Below are 21,598 nucleotides of genomic sequence, written 5' to 3' on the forward strand. Positions count from 1 at the left end.
ACGAAAATCCTTCAAAGCGTCCAAATAATAGTTCTTATTAATTGTCTGACCTTCAGGCAAAAATTCAAGAAACCTTGGAATGTTAATCACGGATGTAGCAACCCAACAAAAAACAAACCAAAACTCATGGAGAATAAAGGAGACGATGATGATGAATGATGTGATTAAACAAAATCCATTAGGGAATTTATTTTGGAGGCCTGAAAAATTAGACTTTTGCAGATTTTATATAAGCACAATTTTTGGCCGAAGTTTGTCGAAAAGTGTAATGAAAAGTTGTTAAAGAGTTCCATAAATTGTTTACTTTTCGAAATGTACAACATCTATTACACACTTGATATGGAGAAGTTTTTATATTATAAGTGTTAGTACATTCATCCATATAGAGGGAATTCATGTGTTGAGTCTCTCATCCTTCAAAGTAGATTCAATACATGTAAACAAATTTATACAATATTTTCCCCATTTTTTTCAGTGTACAACTCTTTGTTATGTCCTGCCTAGAATCCGATGTAGTTTTTCTAAGAACTTTCCCGATCTATTTCAGTACTGCACGTCGTTGCGTGTGAAGTTTAGTCAGCGTTATGACATCAGCCAAATTGTGTTATATTTATCAGCAAACAAACAGCAGGAGGTAGGAGGTGAGCTTTCAAATAAAAATAGTAATCAATTTACTTCTTCTGCCACCCATTGCAGTGGTAACGAAAGAATGAGAGGAGGTCAACTGCTACGACAACATTTACCTACCATCAGTTATGTGAATGTCTGCTGGGCCAGCTGATACGAGTAGTTGTGGCGTAACGGGTCTAACTTTGTTTGCCATTCGTAGTGTTTCGTTGGCCCTCAACAGCCTGTCGGCTTTGTATAATAAAGTATAATGAAGAAGTTTTTATCTACATTTTGTCCTTCAAAGGCATTGAATGGATACGTTTTGGTGTTTTCTTTTGTACGCATTCATTAGCGCTTTTTTGTAATGAAACAAATCTATTACTGGTTACTAAGTTAGTTCGTTGATGACGTCGAAACTCGTCGGCTTGATGATGACGCGAACTGGGAATCGGAAGTGGGGAATTATTTATAAGACCCAAATTACAGTGAACAGTTATTTGCTATAGATAACCTTTTTTTTTGAGTTCATGTGGGTATATGAACTTGTGAGTTGTGTATGTATGTACGTATGTTTTTTATATATATATATCCAGTTGCGTGTCATTCATTGCGCTTAGGACTTTCGCTTTTATGCAGGCGATTATTTAATAGTTTAGCGAATTAAACGCGTGGCTGCCATTAAGCGGCACGCATACCCTGAGGCCTGGTCTAGCATGACTCAGCTATCCGAGTAAAGCAGACACATACACAGCACATGCAAGTATATGATTGTATAAGACACTGCTGAGTAATTTAGTCACTGAGGTGTTTGTGATGACCACAGTGAGAAATTTAGTTTAGTCAGCAGTAAACTTAAAAATGATTGGTTGCTTTGCCTTTTTAGTGCATTTTTTTAACACACAGCAATAAGAAGAAAAGGGATGTAATATCACTAGACGCTCAGTTTTTCCCGAGCCTAGAATAAAAGTGAATAGTTTCCGATGCACTTTTGTAATGAATGTTATGATAATGTAAGCAAGTACTCGATACTCAGCTGTCTTGCCGGGTAAGATTAAAACAGATACATTGTTGCAAATAATTGTAACACATTTTATGCTTCCTTGGCGTTACTAGGCCTTTTATTGTGGTAGGGTGGAAACTAATTATGGAAGTAGATAATCGTATGAATAATCAATTTAATAGCTTAGCCTGTTTTGTAGGTATTTTTAATTATCTTAAAAGCTGTAATCTATATGTAAGTATATATATTAATAAAATTTCCGAATTTCTTAAATAAGTGTCCAAATTCTTTTAATAAATTTAAGTTTTAGTATCTAATTTTTTTAAATATACAATGCAGTCATACATTTTTGAATGGTTCATATTGATTATTTCATATTTATTTGGCTATTTGGTATTAAATCCATACACATTTTTTAAATTAATGCCAAAATTATGCAAAAATAAAAATCGAAAAAATAATGATATATCTAATAAATATAAAGCTAATAAATAATAATAATAATAGTTTTGTTTTTGTTTTTCTTCGAAATATATTAAATTCGAAATATTAAGCTTGACATTTTATTTTTCGATTATTTATTTGCCGATATTTCGGACCCAATTAGAAATTATCTTCAGAGATTCTTAGATATATCTGGTTTGTTTAATATTTTATTTGAGGAGTTTAAAAATATTTAATTTGAAATTATATTAGTATACTTTTTTCTGTATTAGTTAAATTAAATTAATAATAATAAATTTAAAAAAAAATAAATTTATAAATTTAAATTTAATAAAACAAATAAATTTTTAAATTTATAAGTTAAAAATTTGTTAATTGTGTAAACTTTAATTTTTTTCTTATATGAAAACTTCTGCAAACAATTGAAAAAAATATCGAATTAATATATTTTTTCCATATAATTTCGTTCCTTTTGAAGCTTAAAGTTTTCTTTGGATATACCTATTTTTTTATATTTTTACTAAAATTTATTAAAAAAATTTAAATGTTGTGTTTTGTGTCCTTTAAAAATGTAGAATTCTTTAAAAAGCTTTTAAATTATTTATATTTTTACTGGTTTGCTTAAATTTGTCTTTAAAAAGTAAAAATAAAAAAGATCTTAACTTTTTTTTGTCTAATTAAGCCAAAATTGTTTCTCCTATTGGAAAAATTAAAACCATAGATAGAAAAAATATTATGTATTGTTATATATTTTTTATTTAAATCTATTTTATAAATATTAATAGGTCTATTTATAAGTTCGTGCGGTTTTACAACAGATGGCGTAACTTGATTATTATTCCATCGATCCACATTTCCAAACATTCATTGGAGAGCTACTGTCGTAAGGCACAAACGTCAGTATAAGTTTTTTATTTGAAGCGTAAACAACAATATTTTTACCACACTTGAAAATGTCGAATTTCGTGCCAAATAATGTGTTTTTGCGGGGAATTCTTCTTCATTATTTTAATATGAAGAAAAAAGCAGCCGAAAGTCATCGTATCTTGGTGGAAGTTTATGGTGAGCATGCTCTATCTGAGCGAACGTGCCAGAAGTGGTTTGCACGCTTTAAAAGTGGTGATTTTGGCTTGGAAGACGAAGAACGCGAGGGTGCGCCGCCAAAGTTCATGGATACCGAATTGGAGGAATTGCTCGATCAAGATCCGGCTCAAACGCAAGAAGAGGTTGCAAAAACTTTGGGAGTTGATCAATCAACCATTTCCAAACGTTTAAAAGCCATGGGAATGATCCGAAAGGTAGGCCATTGGGTGCCGTATGAATTGAAGCCAAGAGACGTTGAACGCCGTTTTATGGCATGCGAACAACTGCTTCAACGGCACAAAAGAAAGGGTTTTTTGCATCGAATTGTGACTGGCGATGAAAAGTGGGTCCATTACGACAATCCAAAACGTCGGGCAACGTATGGATACCCTGGCCATGCTTCAACATCGACGTCGGCGCAGAATATTCATGGCCTGAAGGTTATGCTGTGTATCTGGTGGGACCAGCTGGGTGTTGTGTATTATGAGCTACTGAAACCGAATGAAACGATTACGGGGGATGTCTACCGACGACAATTGATGCGTTTGAGCCGAGCACTGCGAGAAAAACGGCCGCAATACGCCGATAGACACGACAAAGTTATTTTGCAACATGACAATGCTCGGCCACATGTTGCACAAGTGGTCAAAACATACTTAGAAACGCTCAAATGGGATGTCCTACCCCACCCGCTGTATAGTCCAGACCTTGCGCCATCCGATTACTATCTCTTCCGATCGATGCAACATGGCCTGGCTGACCAGCACTTCCGTAATTACGATGAAGTCAAAAAATGGATCGATTCGTGGATTGCGGCAAAACCGACCGAATTTTTCACAAAGGGAATCCGTGAATTGCCAGAAAGATGGGAAAAAGTAGTAGTAAGCGATGGACAATATTTTGAATATTAAATTTGTAACCATTTTACGTCAATAAAGTTTCAAATTTCGAAAAAAAACCGCACGAACTTATTCATAGTCCTATTAAATTTTTTGTTTCACGTTCTTTAAAAATATAAAATTCTTTAAAATGCTCTGCAATATTTTTAACTTAGCACCAAAAATGTAAAATGCATAAAAATAATATAACAAAATGTATCTACAATAAAAAAATATATAAAAATACACAAAAAATTATTAAGAAGTTCCAAAACATTTATATAAACTTAATAAGACAAAAAAAAAATGTAGTATGGAAAATCGGGACAAACAGCTTCGAAAACATATTTTACCAGAGGAAGAAATATAACTCAATAAAATACAAGCAAATACTAAAATTTATTGAGGATGGTGTTCAGAGAAATACTCTGAATCATAAAGAGGGCACAATTCATAGATCTTTCAGCTCACAGCGCTATATTTCTTCATAAGGAACATCTTAGGAAACCACATTATCGGACATGGGGTTCTGGTGAAGGGGTGTAAAGAAAAATTGTATTTTAGGGTGGTAAAAGTTCCACCCGTTTGCACAGTCTAATAGCTGTAAATAATAATGAGGAACTTTTTTGTAGACCATTTTAACCCTCTAACTCCAAAATAAATGGGCATTTTTTGTCTCATTTGCGAGAAAGTCTCATTTTTACTCCTAACAGAGGGAGAATAGTGGGTTAAAATGTGCCACAAAAATATTTGTTGTAAAATTCTACTAATACACCAAAGCTCAAAACTCAACTTGAACATCAGAAGTAAGTCAAATGGAAAATTTGTACGGTAACTTACATGAAGATGTAGTGAATGGAGACTTTTTTGCTTTTATTTCCTTAGCGTGCATTGGAAAAACTTTTTTGGTACAATTTCAATATATGCGACCCCAAAATAATATAAGAAAGGAGAATAAATTTTTGAATTCTAATTAAAATAAAACCTCAATGGAAGCTTGACCTAAAAAAAAAAATATTTCTGCAACAATCGTCTCTCTCCGCTTAATGCTAAGAATTGGTTGGACTAATTCATTTGCTAAACGCCCTTCCAGCTGCCCTTATTTTTACTTCAATTAATATTTTTCTTCTAATTCAAACCCAGCTGGCGTCTTGTGTTCAAACCTTAACACATTAGCAAGTTTTTGGAAGAATTTTATTTTAATACTTCATATGGCAGGTCCAAAACAAAGCAAGCCCATTAAACCAAAATAAAAATCAAAGCATTTGAAGTTGAATGAGCTTTTGCGCTATTTTCACCGCATACTTACATAATAACTGCATGTAAATAACTGCTAAAAACACGCCTCAATGCTGGTTAATAATAAAAATCGAAGTCGAGCGAATGCACGGCTAAGCAACAAGAAGAAAAATTGTAAGGCAACAAGTTGCAGGCCCGCTAACGCCTCAATAAAAGAGTGAATCGAACAACAGCAATGAACCAAGCAATAGAAATACAACAAAAAAATATGCGCTAACAACACCACTGCCAAGGCTGCCATCAAAAAAGGAAATAGCAAAATTTTGAAACAGAAAAATGTTAGCAGCGCTTAGTGCGCTAAGCAGGCGCAAGTGCAGCCGCACGCGACTGGGGCACTCAGCCATCGAGCCAAGGCAAGCAGTTGAACTGGTCAACCAGCCAAGCAGTCAGTCAGTTAGCCAGCCAGCCGGCCAGATCGGCAATTGGATTCCAGGCTTGCTAGCCACGAACGATCGCTCGATCGGTTGTTGATCGCCTGATAACAAGATTAGAAAATAAGATTTATCTCACAGATTGATAGATTCGATTACCGTAGAAGTTTTTGTTGCAGTAAAGAGAAGAAGTGGAGGCTAGCTGGCTGGCTGGATATTTGGAGGTGCAACTACAACAGCGTGTGGCTCATTGCGTTGTGCAGTTTCGAAGAGGCAGACGAAAAGAACAGAGATCATTTGTGGCTCGAGCGAGTGGTAATTACAACACAGGGAAGAGCCGGCATCAGCGGTAAGCAGCACGGTGCGGCCGTGAAGTTTCCAGTGCGTTTAGTTGCGCTTCGTTAGACAGCAATTGACTGCCGCCGCCCCCACCGCGCGTTGCTCGTTGGCATTGAACAACAAACATTTAATAGACTTTCAACTGGTTTTCAACGTTGTCTTAATCTTTTTATTTGGCTATGTTTGTTGTTGTGCGGCGTCCATGTATATTTCCTGCTACGCCAAATGTGCACCTGTATATGCAACAAGCAACAAAGTACTTGCAGCGGCGCTGAAAAAATGTGCAACACTGCGCATATTTACTAATTTAATAATTCAAAAGCATTTAAATTCCTAATCATATCGCATAAAATGTGGCAGCCACAACCACAATACGATGTTGCATGGCTACTTGAAGGTTAAGCGTGGATTAGCAGCTGGCGCAGACGTAGGTGAATTTAATCGGGTTGCGGCCGCGTAAGGCGGAGAGGCTGCAGTGCTCGTAGGAGAAGATGAAAGAAAAGTTCTCGTCGAATGCGCCAAACAAGTCAAGTCATGCGTGGAACGTGCAACATGGCACATGGCATTTCGCGGCAAGTGCTGGTACTGCTTTTCGTGTTGCTTTGGGTGTTAGCCGCATGGCCAAGCGGCTTAGATCTTGCCAGCCAATTGTGTACGCTTCCCTTTTGTGCTACCAGAAGTTACTCGCAACTGCATCAACAAGTGTTTTGCTGTTGCCACAAAAATGTTTTACAAATACCTTAGTTGTTGCTGTTGTTTATTTGTTGTTTTTTTCATGTTATAGGTGCTGTTATTGCGCCTTTTAGTTGGCAATTTGTAGACTAACAAGATTTGCAGCCTTTTTATGTTGGCCGATTTTTCTACGCCTGCTAGTTGCTGGTGTTGTACGCGTATTTTTGCGATTTAATTTTTTCTAATCTATTGCAGTGTTTTTATGCTACCATTTAAGCTGATGGCGTTAGATTATGGATCACTAAGCGCCGCCTCAATTTTTCGGCTTCATTTAGCAGCCTAGAGGCCCGGTTGAAAATCGCTAACTATTGAGGTGTCAGTGGCCACTGAGTGTTGTTACCTGCTTCTTGCCTCGTTTCAAACGCTATTAGATACTCTTTCAAATTATAATTAATACAAATGATCGGCTCAAATTGTTATATAATCTTTCATCCTGCGGCGTATTGCCAGGTGAAACGAGACGCCTTAAGCATTCTTCTCTACTAAAACATGAATAATGGTGAGAGAAAACAAAGGGCGGTTGAGAAACAAACTCTTGGTATCACAAAAGTAAAGCTAACTCGAGGAACATATATATAAAATAGTTTTATATATTGTATATAAAAAAACAAAAACAAAAAAACAGAAAAACAAAGAATTTATAAAAAATATTTTCCTCCTACTCCAATTGTTCGCTTTTTAGTTCACTTTACGCAAAATATTTTTCTACCCATGCGGTATAGATATGTATTTCCGAAGGTATATGTGGCCTGAGAGGAATTGAGTCGTGAAATAGCCCACTTCCCCGAAGTTCCTTTGAGCCCATTTGCCTATTCTAGGAATCAGCTTCGCTTAGATGCACTTCAGCGTCCCATATTTAACTTTATTAATATTTTTCTTTCAATTTAAGCTCAGTGTTTCCTGGAATTTATAATAATTTGTTAGTTGAATTCAAATTTTCATAAGTAAATATTTGCCTTGAAACGAGTTGTCGTAAACGGTGATTAGTGAAAATGCCAGCTATGCATACTTAATATTTTTACATGTAAATATGCATGTGCATATTTGCATTTTAGTGTGTATTTGTGTGTATTTTGCATTTTAGTTATTTTTATGGTTTTTTTTTGCAAATTGTGTTAATTTTCGCGATTTTGCATGAGTCTAGCGAATATTAAAGTAGTTAGTTGTGTGGCTGGTGACAAGCGACAAAATCCTGAAAGTTTGCGAGGAAGTGTGATGCAGAAAGAGAGAAAGAGAGAGAAAAGAAACGGAGAAGGATAGAGTAGGCAGACAATCGGTTGTTCTGCTACGTTGAGGTCCATGGCATTTAGATGTACCGATAGGTCAGGTTTTCGTTTGAAATATTTATTTGCATGACGTCTAGCGGCTATTCGAGGCAGTTTTTGTTATACCTACCTTGTGTTTGTTAACGTAAGTAAGTGGGAATTTCATGTAAAATACAGTGGTAAAAATGAAGATTTTTAAAAGAAAAAAAAAGAGAAAAGAGAATTCTTTCGTTGGACCCCTATCGCTTGGTGGTGCTAAGCTCATAGCAGATTTTCTAATCAAACTCTTTTGTAAAGCACAAAAGCCTTCACGAAAGCATTAACATATGAGCCCGCTCTTGTAGTGCTGGAAGCCAAAGTTTATGGGTCTTTACCTGGAAAAGGCGGCCTGTGCAACAGACAATGGAGCAATGAGTTGGGGCAATTACGATTCAGCAGTATCGCTGCGTAGGCCGTGCTATCTGAATGGGTGCCTCGGGTTCCACTTCGTGGCTACAGAAGTTGCAGCTTTTCTCAAATTTAGCTGGTCAACGCAATGTGTGTAAGGCTGTCTTCAGGCAAACATATTACTACAAAGCAACTTGCGATACAAAGACATTCTTGACAACTACAACATAGCAGTACTGATAAAATTAGCCCATTTATGGACAAACACAAAAAATAGATCTCCTGGAAGTTGTACTCTTCTTCAAACACAAAATTAATCACCTTATTGGAAGATGTACAAATTTTACAAACGGCGCCCACCTTGTAGCAATAAAAGGCGGTCTATCCCAAAATTTATAGACTTAACGATAACTTCTGGATAGATTTTGCAAAACGCTCATTTTATATCGAGAAACTTTTTTCACCCAAAATCCAACCTGGAATCACTGAAAAGGAATAATAAATTTTAAAAAACTTTTCACAGTTAATTCTCTTAATTTTAATAAATATTTCAAACACAATTTTTTCGGTGTAACTTTTTCACAGCTGAAAATATAAAACTTTCCGTTGCAGCATCAGCCGACATGCGAAAATTAGCATTGCAATGCCAAAATGACAACGAACGCAATTGCACTGAAAGACGTAAAGATTAAAGCTTGTGACATGCGGGTAGTCAGACGGACTTGAGGGTCTACAGTAGAACAGAAAACTCTACGGCTGAAGTTGACTGGCTTATGTTTTTCTCGGGTGTTTTTTTCGATAACTATGGTTCGACAGTAGAGAATGGTAAGCTATGTGGACATCTCTATTCAGTAAGTTTCTTTGACAAGTCATCAAGAATCGTTTGAAATCGAAATTTTCTTTACGAAAAAAACGTGTTCGTAGACGGAAGTATTGAAGAAGAGAAATTTAGTTTTGTCGCGATATAAGAGGCTACCTTGAACATTTTTGCCTTCATTTTTTAGTTGCTCGGCGAAATCTCCTGGGCTTACTTTGAGATATGTATGACTCGTTTTTTTTTTTATCATAGTATAGGGTTGCTCAATAGGTGCGCTTCAACTTTTTTCCGATAGGGAGGGCGAACGACGCAACATTTTTTATTTTTCGCTTATCATTTGTAAACTTCATTAGTATACATTTCATCATGGAACGCTACACATTTGAGCAACGATTGCAAATCGTGCAAATTTTTTATGAAAATAATCGTTCTGTTGTTGCTACTTTAAGAGCATTACGGCCATTTTACGGTCCATTTAACAAGCCGTTCCGTTTTGGGGTTATGTGAAGTTATTGGTCTACAGTAACAAGTCGGCGACGATTTGTGAGCTCAGAGCCAATATTGAACGCGAAATTGCTGGAATTTTGCCCGATTCATGCAAAGAGTGGTCGAAAATTGGGTTCAACGATTGGACTTCGTAAAACGTGCACGCGGTGGTCATGCAAAAGAAATCGAATTTCATACTTAAATGTATATGTTCAAACTCGATAATAAAAAAAATTAGTTAAAAAAGTCAAACCGTTTGTGTTTTATTCAAAAAAGTTCAAAAGTTGAAGCGCTCCTACTGAAAAACCCTATATATAAATATGAGGTGTAGCAATTAAATTACCAGAATTTAACTCGAGAGCTGGAAACACAGCCATAGGTCTGTGAAGAAGAGTCTTCCTGAAAGTTCCTTGTTTGGTGACATCACAAAAATATGCGAAAATCGATATGTGAGGATTTGCTTTCCTGCTTTCAGGGCGACATCAGAGGTTGGAGAAGTCGTAAAGTTACTTCAGATAGAACCACAATTATTTAGTATAATCCTGACAGCCACAAAATCGAGGATATTTGAATTGAGACCGGATTTAATGTTGATAATTTCTCTTTTCTTTGAACTTGTGCGGCAGTAATGATCGTGCAGCAGTAATGACACCAAAAATGATGAGACAATTTTTTCTTAAAAGCTTTCGCCCCTCGGCAGGCAATAACAAGTCTGCGAGTGGCGTCCTACCATGAAAAGGCTATGCATAAAAAACCATTTGCCGTTCGGAGGTGGCTTAAAACTGTAGGACCCTCCATTTGTGCAACAGCATCAAGACGCTCGCCACAAATATGAGGAGAAACTCGACCGAACTTCCAGATATATTCGTAGATATATTCCTAACGCGGGCAGTGGCCACAGGAGTACACATTTTCCATGTGTGATCCTAGCTCTCCTAGAACAATTGGATCTTGCGCCACGACAACGCACCGGCCTGTTCCAGGTTCATTGTGTAAGAGATGTGTGTGACGTTCTGCTTTCAAATTGAATTTTTATTTTTATTTTTTTATAAATAAATAGTTTGAAACATTTAATTATTTTTTATCGACTCATTTGAAACATATTTTAAATGCAGAGCATGAATCACTAGGGGGTATGCAGTGTTTTCTATGCCACTGTATTTAGTAGTGAAGGAAACGAGTCAACTGAACCAACTATAACTATAAACTGTTAACAACAACAAATGAACAGTAATCAGCATACAACTAATTACAATGAAAATCGTTAAAATCAATTAACAACTACAAAGCGACAACAAAAAGAACAACACTTGGACCCGCAATGGAGTTCAGAAGCTTAAGCTATACGGCTGTATGGCTGTATGGCTTTGGCTAAACGAGAGGGCGGTTGGCAGCTTATTAACCAATTGTGGACGGTACGGCGTCTGCCATCAACTTTTGTTTACGCGCACATAATGAGTTTATTAGACAGTAAAATGACAACAACAAAAGCTACAAAAACAACAGAGCAGCAACAACCAGAAGTAGGCACAACAACTGCAAAGATAATAAAACGGCTCAAATGCCATTATAATAATTTGCATAGACAAATAAAGCATCGGAAAAATACCGTAAAATGTCTGTGGTTAAATGACCGGTATGACTAAAACAAAACCAAAAACAAAAACAACAAAAAGCACACATACACAACAATAATAATTTGGTATTTCAAATGTTTTTCTCTATGCAGTCAAATACTCTATGATTGGAAATAAATTCATTAATTTTTAGTCAATTAGGAAGATAAAAATGTGTGCAAGCGTTGGCGTAAATATGTAAAAAGTTATGTATGTTTATGAATACCCAGCTGGAATTTGTTTTTAGTAAGCAACAATGAAGTATTTTCCTATAGAAAACTTATCGTCGTCACTCGCAAAAACAAAAAAACACTCATGGAGGGCCCCACTTGAACGAAAAACTCCCTTTTGAGGCCAGTGTGAGGATAAAAGGCAGAAAATCTGGAAAAAGGGATAGGGAGGGGTATTATGTTTGAGGGTTATGGAAAGGAACGACCGATGACTACTTATCTAATGAAATTCATCGAGTAAGTGATATCTAAACCTGCTATATCCGCAGGTGTAGTAAAAAAGTGAGATCCAAGATGCCTAAATCTCAACCCAGCGAAGGTAGAACAGACGCTGAGATGAGTCGTCCTCACCTTCCTGACAGCTGCTGGTAGTAATACCAAGACTCGAAGCAGTACCAAGTCTCGCCGCGTATCTAGGAAGGAAGGAAGTGACAGTGGATAGGACATACTCCTAGAAAAAGTGATGTTGCGAGGCAGGCCTTGCGTTGGTACACCTTCCAACAAGCTGGCCGAGGAGTGGGTAGACTACGTACCATCAGGATACAGGAGCTGAAATGGATTCTCTCGTCTCCCTTGGAACGAACTGCGATACATGTATAGCTCAAAACCGTGCCCGTTCGCGAAGAGGCGTATTTGACGCCCTATGCTCCATAGGAGTTGAAGGAAAAAAATATATAACAACAAATGTCCAATTGGGACACCCACAAAGTTCGAGAGCTGCGGCTTTGTTAACCTTAGAAGTTCCCTTGAATACCTTCGATAAACCCGTGGTTGGAAAGATGTCGCGATATTGTATGTTTGTGCACTCACCCACTCAACGTTCACTATATTAACGTGAAGCCCGTCTTTCCAGAGGAAGTCTTTAAGTTTTTAAAGTAACTCGAGTTCTCTCATTACGCGGGGAAACCACCTCGAATGTTCGCTGTTAAGCCAGCTCGTCTATTGAAATAGGAATATACTTTACTATCCATCACGGTAACTGACGACATATGCTCCAAATTGGAGTCAAGGGATGCATATACATATATCACGGTTGAGAGTATAGAGAAAGTTGTATTTATCTTGGCTTTCAGTAAATCAGTAAATTTTATAGAATCAGGCTTTGCTGATGTAATTTTAGAGGTGGGTTTACATTTTTGTGCTTATAAAAAACTTGTTTCTTACTACTAATTCTTCTATGAACTATCCTGTTTATATAAATCTAACTTAACTTTTAATTTTTGTAATTTCCACTCTATCCTCTTAGTGTTCTGACACACCTCATTTGCAATTTCGTCAGAGCCCATGCAAACTCTAGCTTAGAACGGTTTGCATTGAAATATTAAACAAGGAATGGACTGTCAAATATGGATCTGTCAAAGAACATTAGGAAAAGTTTTAGCCTCTAACCTCGCTTGACAGTTGCTCCAATGGTATCACAGGACGTTACCAAATGGGACGTGCAGTGAATGAATTGCCTTCGTCTTGACTTATTTTTGTTAAAGCTGCAGCTGCATTTTTCGAACTTGGAATCAACGAGCATTCGAAAAACTCATTAGGGTACTACTGCCCTTTGAGAGGTAAAACATCAAATTTTTAATATTTTTTTAACTTGTTTTTAAATATTAGTGCAATACTTCTTCAAGGCAATATTTCACTCTTCGAGAGGTCAAACTCACTTTTTTTTATTTTTGATTTTGAGTTTTCTTTGTACTTTATAAAAGATACTAATATCACGTCATTTGTATGGAAGTTTTTTTAATTTCTACTATTTATATTCCTCCACTTGCTTCCAGTTGGGTATACACAAATAATATACCTAAAAACATACTCACTTTTATGGTAAACAGTTTTTTTCCTTTTTATACGCCTTGCTGATATTTTCCTATTATGAGAATACATAAATATTAGTGCATCAATTAAAAATACATACCTTTGTATTGTGTGGCCATAACTTTTATGTGTGCGTAAAAACAATTAAATTAACTAGCACATAAACCATTACATATTTTCTGCCACAGATTAGATTTTTTTTGAAAATACCACATTTCTTTGATTTATTTTTTTTTTTTCGTTATTGTATCGTAATATTTTTACAACCTTGCTTGTGCCCGATTTTTAGTCGGTCTCTACATTTTTAATTTTCTTTATCTGCCAGGCAGAGTAAAAGTCGTGATTTTTATTAAGTTTATTATCTTTACTGACTTGATTTGAATTCATTGAGCTCCAACGAAAACTATTTTCAATCAAATTTTTTAAATAATTTATTATATTAATTTGTCATTTATGACGATAATTAACAATGGGTAACAAACAAAAACAAAAAAAAAACCGAAGAAATCGTACGATTGTAAATAAATGAAGGGCATCAAAGCAAGTCCACGCGATTCCACAGCCAATATGTATGTATTTATGTACATATAAAGTACGTACGCTCTTTATACGCCTGGAGATATAAATGTTGCATATTTGACATGCTCTTCAACTCCGACTCTTCCCACACGCGCCCTATGTGTAAGACAAGCCGTTTCAAGGTGCTTAAAGTCTTTGCGTGCGATTCCATTATAAATTTATGCTCCAATAAAGGCGTTTAATCAGAAATCAATTATTGAAATCAACAAATCACTGAGCAACTATACATAAACTACGAAATAAATATTAAAGAAACTACAACATTTGACTTAGATTATGTCATAATGCTTGATGGGAGCGGAACATGGCACACGTCAGCGGCAATTACCAGAAAACTTCAAACATTCCTCAGTCTATGCCTCAGAGCTATTCTTCGTATATGGTAACCAGATATTAGCAATTCTTGATTGCTCAGGCGCAGTAAACAACCACCGATTCATTTGGAAACCCGAGATCGCAAATGGAGATGGATAGGACATACACTACGGAAACCTACAATACTTCGGAAATCAGTAAAATGTCTCTCGATTGGAATTCAAGCGAATCGTGCAAACGTGAATGACCCAGAGGCTCATGGAGACGCAGTCATAATGAGGAAATCCGGACTTAATAGCACGTGGTCTCAATTCAAGGTAAGGGCTGAAAACCGAAGCGATTTGAAAACATTTGTGCAGACACTAAGCGCACATAAGACGGAGCTATGCAACTAATTATTATTATTAAGTAGTAGTTTTTTATACATTTGGCTCATTCTACTTAATATTATAATTACTGAAATACTGTGACTCTGTTACTTTTTTCAACTTAATTGAAGGTATTCCTTTCACTTGAACCTTTACCTAAATATTGCGGATAGCTTGCATTTACTCGAATTGAAATTATAATATTGATTTTTTTGATAAATTTAGTGATGAATAACTTAGATCACTAGCAGCTGCTTGCTATTAAAGTAAAAAAAAAACAAGGAGTCCAATATTTCTACGGAAAAGAAAGTGCGCCGTGAGAAATTCGGCCAATTTCTTAAAAAATAATTCAGTTTTGATGGGATATTTGCTTGAGGAAAAATAATCTATTGTATTATTTTCACATCTGATTTCAAATTGTTTTATGGTCGATTTTTAATTCCTGGGCAATGCTACGACTACTAGCATGACCGTCAACTTCGATTATTTCTGTGATTTTAACGACATTTTCGACGACGGCCCTGCCTGTGCGAGGTGCATCTTTAACATCAAAAATGCCTGAGTCGACGAAACTAAAATTGTAACAGTATCGACACCATAAACACCATTCACATGTTTAGGGGGCTGAATTGCATTTTCGCCTTTATCAATGAAACTGTGAAATGGGCCGAATATTCTCTTTGCCGGTTTCCATTGTTAACACCTCATAACTCACAATTGAATAGAAAAAACCAAAAAATAGCAAAATAGTTTTTTTAGTGGGAAATGTCACCTTGATAACGAGCATAAACTTTAAATTGTTGGATTGAAACCTTACGAGATATCGATCCCTACAGTCATATATTGAGAAAATATTTTTTTTATTTTTTGAATATTAAGCTATTAAGCGCAACGACAAGGAGCCTCTGTGGTCACCTACTTCCCTGCCTTAACTGAGAACCTCCTATCAGACACATGATGAGTTTTTCTGGTCAAAATAACGGTATCTGTACGAGTTTGTTTTTACGCACCAAAGGGTTAAAATATTTCGAAAAAAGCTTAAGGTATCAACATTTGGCGCAAATTGAAAGGCATACATTTATTTTAGCTTCAAGCCTTCTATTCAGAGCTACTTAGTTCTTGAAGAGTTGAACTTGCTATTTGATATGGAGAATAGCTCTGCCTGTCTCTCCTTAGAACAAAAACTGGTACATATTTTCTCAGGATTTTCATTAGTCTCTAGATATCTAAAGACTTACTAAGGCTAATGGCACAGCAGCGGACTAAACACAGACACAATTTATTATCACTACCCCTTATTTCGTGTTAAAATTTCACCGCTTGCACCTTATTACGAGTAATACTTCACTTCAGTTATGTGCGCAATTATTGCGGAAGCCTCCACTCATGTTGCTAAAATATAACAATTTTTGGGCAATTCCCATTACTAAATGCTATTGAAATTACTCAGTGCAACAGTACCACCAAAAGGTTATCGATTACAGTTCCAAAGAATCAAAGAACGAGCCACGCCTAAACCACTTCACACTTCGTTTTCTTTTCAAGCCATGAACTTTGCCTCCCACTTCATTCAGGCGATTAAATTGCCATTAAATGTTTCACAATATAACATGAAAAATGCGCACTGGCAGGTGTATACAAACAATTTACACACTGTAGACAGACAAAGCCAGCATGTGTGCGCTATGGAAAGGCGTTAGATTGACGCGCATTAAAATTATGGCTATGAATTAATCAATTATGTGCGCCGGCGGTGACCATTGAGCGGTTTATCGCATCGCAAAAATCACGTCCAAGCAAGTGGTCATTGAATGTGGAAGGCCATGAAGTGCGCAGAGCCATTTGTTTAGAGTGCGTTGATCGTTAATCATCGATAACTGATTGTTGCGGGGATGATCGATTTCAATTGGAAATATTTTTGAGACAGCACGCGACAGGCGTAAACGAGACGCTACTGGTATGTTTGTTGTTGTATTTTGGTAGTTATTTGAAGGTTTTTTTTTTTGCTATTGTATTGTGCAATATTTCAAAAAAATTTTCTACGTAATTTATTTGAAAATTTTGAATTAAAAGTAATCTATAACGTGGTAAGTGCAGGTAGATATTGAGCGGGAAGATATCTAATTTGATACATCAGAAAATATTCGAGTACAGACATAAGAACACTTTTGTTTCCCCCTTATTTTTAGTTTTCAAAGTAGTACTCGTAATCCACTGAGTAGCTAAGAAAACGATTATGGTGCTTCGAGCTAGAAGGCGAGGTTTCCATAGGATGTTCTTAATAAAGCGCATATTTTTATAGCTAATGACAAACCTCCGAGTGCATTTCTGACATGAAAAAGTTCCTCATAAAAAATATCTGCTGTTCGGAGTCGGCTTAAAACTGTAGGTCTCTCCATTTGTGGAACAACATCAAGAGGCACGCCACAAATAGGAGGAGAAGCTCGGCCAAACTCCCAAAAAAGGTGTCCGCATATATATATAAAGATTAAGAAGTGGAAACATTAGGATGAGCTACTAGAAAAAACAAAATTAATGATGTCGAAAAACTCGATTTTGAGTTGGCCCCCTTTTAAATTTTATTAAGTATTATCAATGCTATTATCAATTGTCAGAATTTTGTAATTATTTGAGAATTCTTTCCATTTATGTACTTATATCCTCGTATATCCATTTCCTTCCTCCATAATTACATATACATATATGTGTATATATATATTCAGACAAGTATGCAGAAATGACCACAAAATATTCTTTTATGCTCCGTAAAAAATTCATAACGACATCGATGAGATGAAAATATGCCTTTAAATTTCTTTTACTTACTTTATCTAGTAAACTCACGTAAAGTAGAGATCAAATCTCTTGGGTGTGCAGGTAACATTTCTTTGATCTGGGTTCCAGGAGATAGGAACATAAAGGGAAATGAAATTGCTGATGAGCTTGCCAGGAAAGGGACTGAATTGCCTCAGAGGCCTCCTACCCGGTCATCGGTATCCTCTTCACAGTTGTTAAAGGGGAACTGTGCAAATTATCTCTCAGGAAGGCGCAGAAAAGATGGAGCTCCATTACTTCATGTGCTATTTCGAAAACCCTTTGGTACGATATACGAAGGACTCAGAAAGTTCTTTGGATTCCCGCCATTCAATTTCCAAACTCGTAACTGGGTTTATCGGTCACTGGACGATCGGCACACACTCGGAAAAGTAGGGTTAAAATTTAATCCCCCTTGGCAGAAGCTGTGGGGATTTTCTCTGTAAACGTTCGGGTTTGGCAGTTAGAAGACTAAGGTCATTGAGAGCTCCTTTCTTCGACAGCCAGTGCGCCAACCTAAATCCAATCAATCGTCTCCATTATGCCTGTTGGATGTCTCATAATGGTATCAAAACGGCGCTTTAGTGCTACTTGAGGAGTGCCAGGTGCCAGGTCCATGTGAAAAAATATTCCTTCTATGAAAAAATTTAGTGAATTATAAAATATATAAATATACAATATGTATGTATCCATCTTGAAGGTGGACTAGGTTACATAGTATTTACAAGCTTCCACTTGTATGCGGCAGCTTTATTAACAATTTACAACATTTTCAGTGCGCAAACAAAATCAACAGAAATGGAACTCTCAACTTAATCGGTTGCACGGGAATAGGGTATGAAGTATTGGCAATGCCACTAATTGCAAAAGTTACGCATGCGCGCACCTCAGCAAGCAAATTATACTTTGTTCGAGTACGTCTACGTACATAGCTTGGACAGGTAGACGCCAACGCCTGGCCGGATCACCACAATATTCTTTCGAAGTAATGGAATTCTGAGTAAATGGACTTTACCCAATCAAGGGGTCTTTTACAAGAGAAATACAAGAAACAAAGAAACAAAAAATAAAATAAAAAAGAACCCATTCATATGAAAAAGTAATTAAGTCTAGATTAATTTACTAGAGCGGTAGACGAAGTAGAGAAAATAAGAGAAGCAAAAAAGAGAAAAAATTCGAGTAAAGTGAGTGAAATAATTGGCTAGCAACTATAGAAAACAAATATAGAAATGAACTATCGTAAATAAATGCAAAAGGGGCTGGACAAAGCCGCGACCAGCAACAAATTATTGTTGGAGTTGAAATTGGAGTTGAAGTTCAATGCGCGGCGCCAAAGTGCTTTAGACGGTGGAATATCGTTTACCCCTGATATGACTGAGGATACGATGGTGTAGGTGCGCCTGTGTAAGAGCAACACAATACTCTGTAGTGCCGCAGGTGTAAAAGCTCTAAGGGGAGAAATGTCAACATTCAGTGTCAGTGTCAGTATCAGTGACATTGAACATCAGCAAAGGTTAAGGACTCAATGAATGGACAATGGAATGAAGGACATTTTAACTGATCGAATGGAAATTTAATAACATATTGGCAAAACTAAAGTCTGGGTAAAATGTTGAATAAAGGCAAAAATGTATTATTTTAATACAGGCTTTATGCTTTTCATCATTTAAATGAAAATAATGAAAATTTTAATGGGAAATTGTCGCCCTGGACAGACACAGCATAGCATTTGATGTCGGTGTGTGAGCAGAACCACTGCCAGTATAACTGAAGTGTATGTTTGTGTGGCTGAACTGCAGACAGGAGACGCCAAGCAAGCAACGCCAGCTAGCGCCATCAACAGCCCAATGTGTCTGGGAACAATGATCAAAGCAGACCTATGGATGAACGAGCAGCAGCAACAGAGTTCGACAGTCGGACGCACGCAATCAAACAGGCGACCAAACAGACATAATTGATTGCTTGAAAAAAGCGCTGAGATTGAACTGTGGCGTACAGCAAAAAAAAAATCCTGCAATAAGAAAAAAAGCAAAAAAATCAAAAGGAGAAATAGTAAAAAAAGCGTGAAAAAAATAAAAATCGTAGCAAAGAAAACAAAAGAAGATGCAAAGTGCCGCAACGCTGCGACTTTCTGAACATACAAATACATACATACGCCCATGCACACACTCGCACTTTCCTTGTTGTTGGCATGAATGTTCAGTCAATTGTCATTGCCTCTATCCCTGCTACGCATTGTTCTGCTTGATATCGCCTGATGGCTGTTGACCACTGCCTTCACTGCCAATTGCTGCTCTAACAACTGCCTGGCTGCTGCTGACTGATTTTCTCTTCCTGCTGTATTTGTGCATTTGTCTTTGCCTATGTAAGGGATATACCTCTGTACATACATGTGTATGTATGTAAATGCGTATGCATCTTTGTTTGTAAGCTGCAATCTCAAGAGCTTTTATTTATTTACATTCCAGTTGAGGTCAAGTATGATTTTCGATTTTCCACACACACCGCTGCCGACGCCTACTGCTGTTCTGCAATACACAACTGTAGATTGCTTTCCTCCCTCGAGGCCTTTGTAGTCCATTTGTCGTCAGCTCATTCAATACGCTATGCATGCGTATATTTTTCCCATTTTCTGAAGTGTTTTTCAATAATTATTACTTTTTCATTATTTATTTGCTTTTTCTACCGCTTGTTTCTTCTTCGTTACTCTTTATCATTCGCTTTATTTGGCCAGCCTTTTATCTGTGATTGGTTTTTTTTTTACTGCATTAATAGTGGCGCTTGTCCTCTAGATGCACACTTTTTTATTTTGTTTTTATTTGTAATATTTTCTGAATGCTTTTGTTAGATCTTTAAATCTGTGGCTCATAAGCTCATCTTAAATACTATAGCTGAGAGCATAAATGCTTTCACTTCCAACTTTTTCATAGTTTATTTTCATGCATTATTGGTCACCTTTCAAGAATTTAAGCCTGACTTATGCGCGTGAACAGTTTTCCGGTTGAATTAATTTAAGCGCTCGGGATTTCCCCATATTTGATTTGACAATAAGCTGATTTTAACGGTTTCAACATGTACCTAAATTAATACTTTTATATCTTAACAAAATGTGGGAAAATGCTCCCGCTATTGATAAGTGTTTGAGCTGAGGTTCACTTAGCGATTTAACACTGAACTCACGTAGGCTACTACTGGTCGTGAGTGTTACAAAAGACTGTATGGAAGCAATGGGCTTAAGTCACCACTTATGATGCACTGATTCGCGACGTTTCATAAATCCCTGAACTTTTGATCCGTAATATCCCCCTACGAAGGGAATAACGCAGTACAAAGACTAGAACTACTGAAGTTATAATTTAAAAAATGCTGGGCAGTGTAACAGCTGGTGCCTAAGCATACTTTAGCTATTGCTATGCTGTGCATGTCTCGTCCTATACCAGTGCTATTTACAGATAATTTCGTTGGTGCGTATTGAAAAAAATTGTTTTGTCAAATTTCAATACACAGGGTGGACCATACAGCGTTTGCTTTTTGAACCACCTATTTTTTTGAGAATGGTAACACAAATGACATGTCAAATGAGTTCATAATTTACTTAAAGGTTTGACATTTACGAAATGGGACGCAATACGTTTGAACAAAATTGGGAAATACTGAAAACCTATTTCCAAAGTGGTGAGTCTTCTTCTTCTTTTCTGATTTTCACATCGGTGGATACGTCAATAAGCAAAATTGTCGGATTTGGTTCTCAGCAAATCCACACGTTACTCTAGAGAAGCAAATGCATCCACAACGAGTCACTGTTTGGTGCGGTTTTTGGTCTGGCGGCATCATCGGGCCATTTTTTTTCGAAAATGAGCGAGGAGCCGCGGTTACAGTAAATGGCGAGCGTTACTGTGACATGCTCAACGAGTTTTTGTTTCCAAAAATTGAAGAGGATGACATGGACGATATTTGGTTTCAACAACGACGGTGCAACTTGTCACACTGCCAAAGTTACACTCGAACTTTTGGCTACCGTTTTTGAAAACCGAATAATCAGCCGAAATTCCGATATCAATTGGACGCCTCGGAGCTGTGATTTAAGCCCGTTGGACTATTTTTTGTAGGCAGCCGTTAAGGACAAATGCTATGCGAATTATCCAGAGACGATT

The 21,598-nt window shown here is 36.7% G+C and overlaps 1 protein-coding gene across 3 annotated transcripts in view; it reads left to right on the plus strand.

The window, feature by feature from the left end:
- LOC128868305 (probable serine/threonine-protein kinase nek3) overlaps nt 1-21,598 on the plus strand; it is a 339,477-nt gene that overhangs the window by 72,376 nt on the left and 245,503 nt on the right. Inside the window, exon 1 of one of the 3 annotated variants that reach the window (XM_054110230.1) lies at nt 13,632-14,579. The exons of the other annotated variants lie outside the window; for them this stretch is intronic. The gene's annotated coding sequence lies outside the window, so the exon portion shown is untranslated. Of the gene's footprint in view, nt 1-13,631; nt 14,580-21,598 lie in introns of those variants that run through there. 3 annotated transcript variants of the gene reach the window in all.

The sequence above is a fragment of the Anastrepha ludens genome, chromosome 6 (assembly GCF_028408465.1).
Source record: "Anastrepha ludens isolate Willacy chromosome 6, idAnaLude1.1, whole genome shotgun sequence".
In the NCBI taxonomy this organism is placed as follows: domain Eukaryota; kingdom Metazoa; phylum Arthropoda; class Insecta; order Diptera; family Tephritidae; genus Anastrepha; species Anastrepha ludens.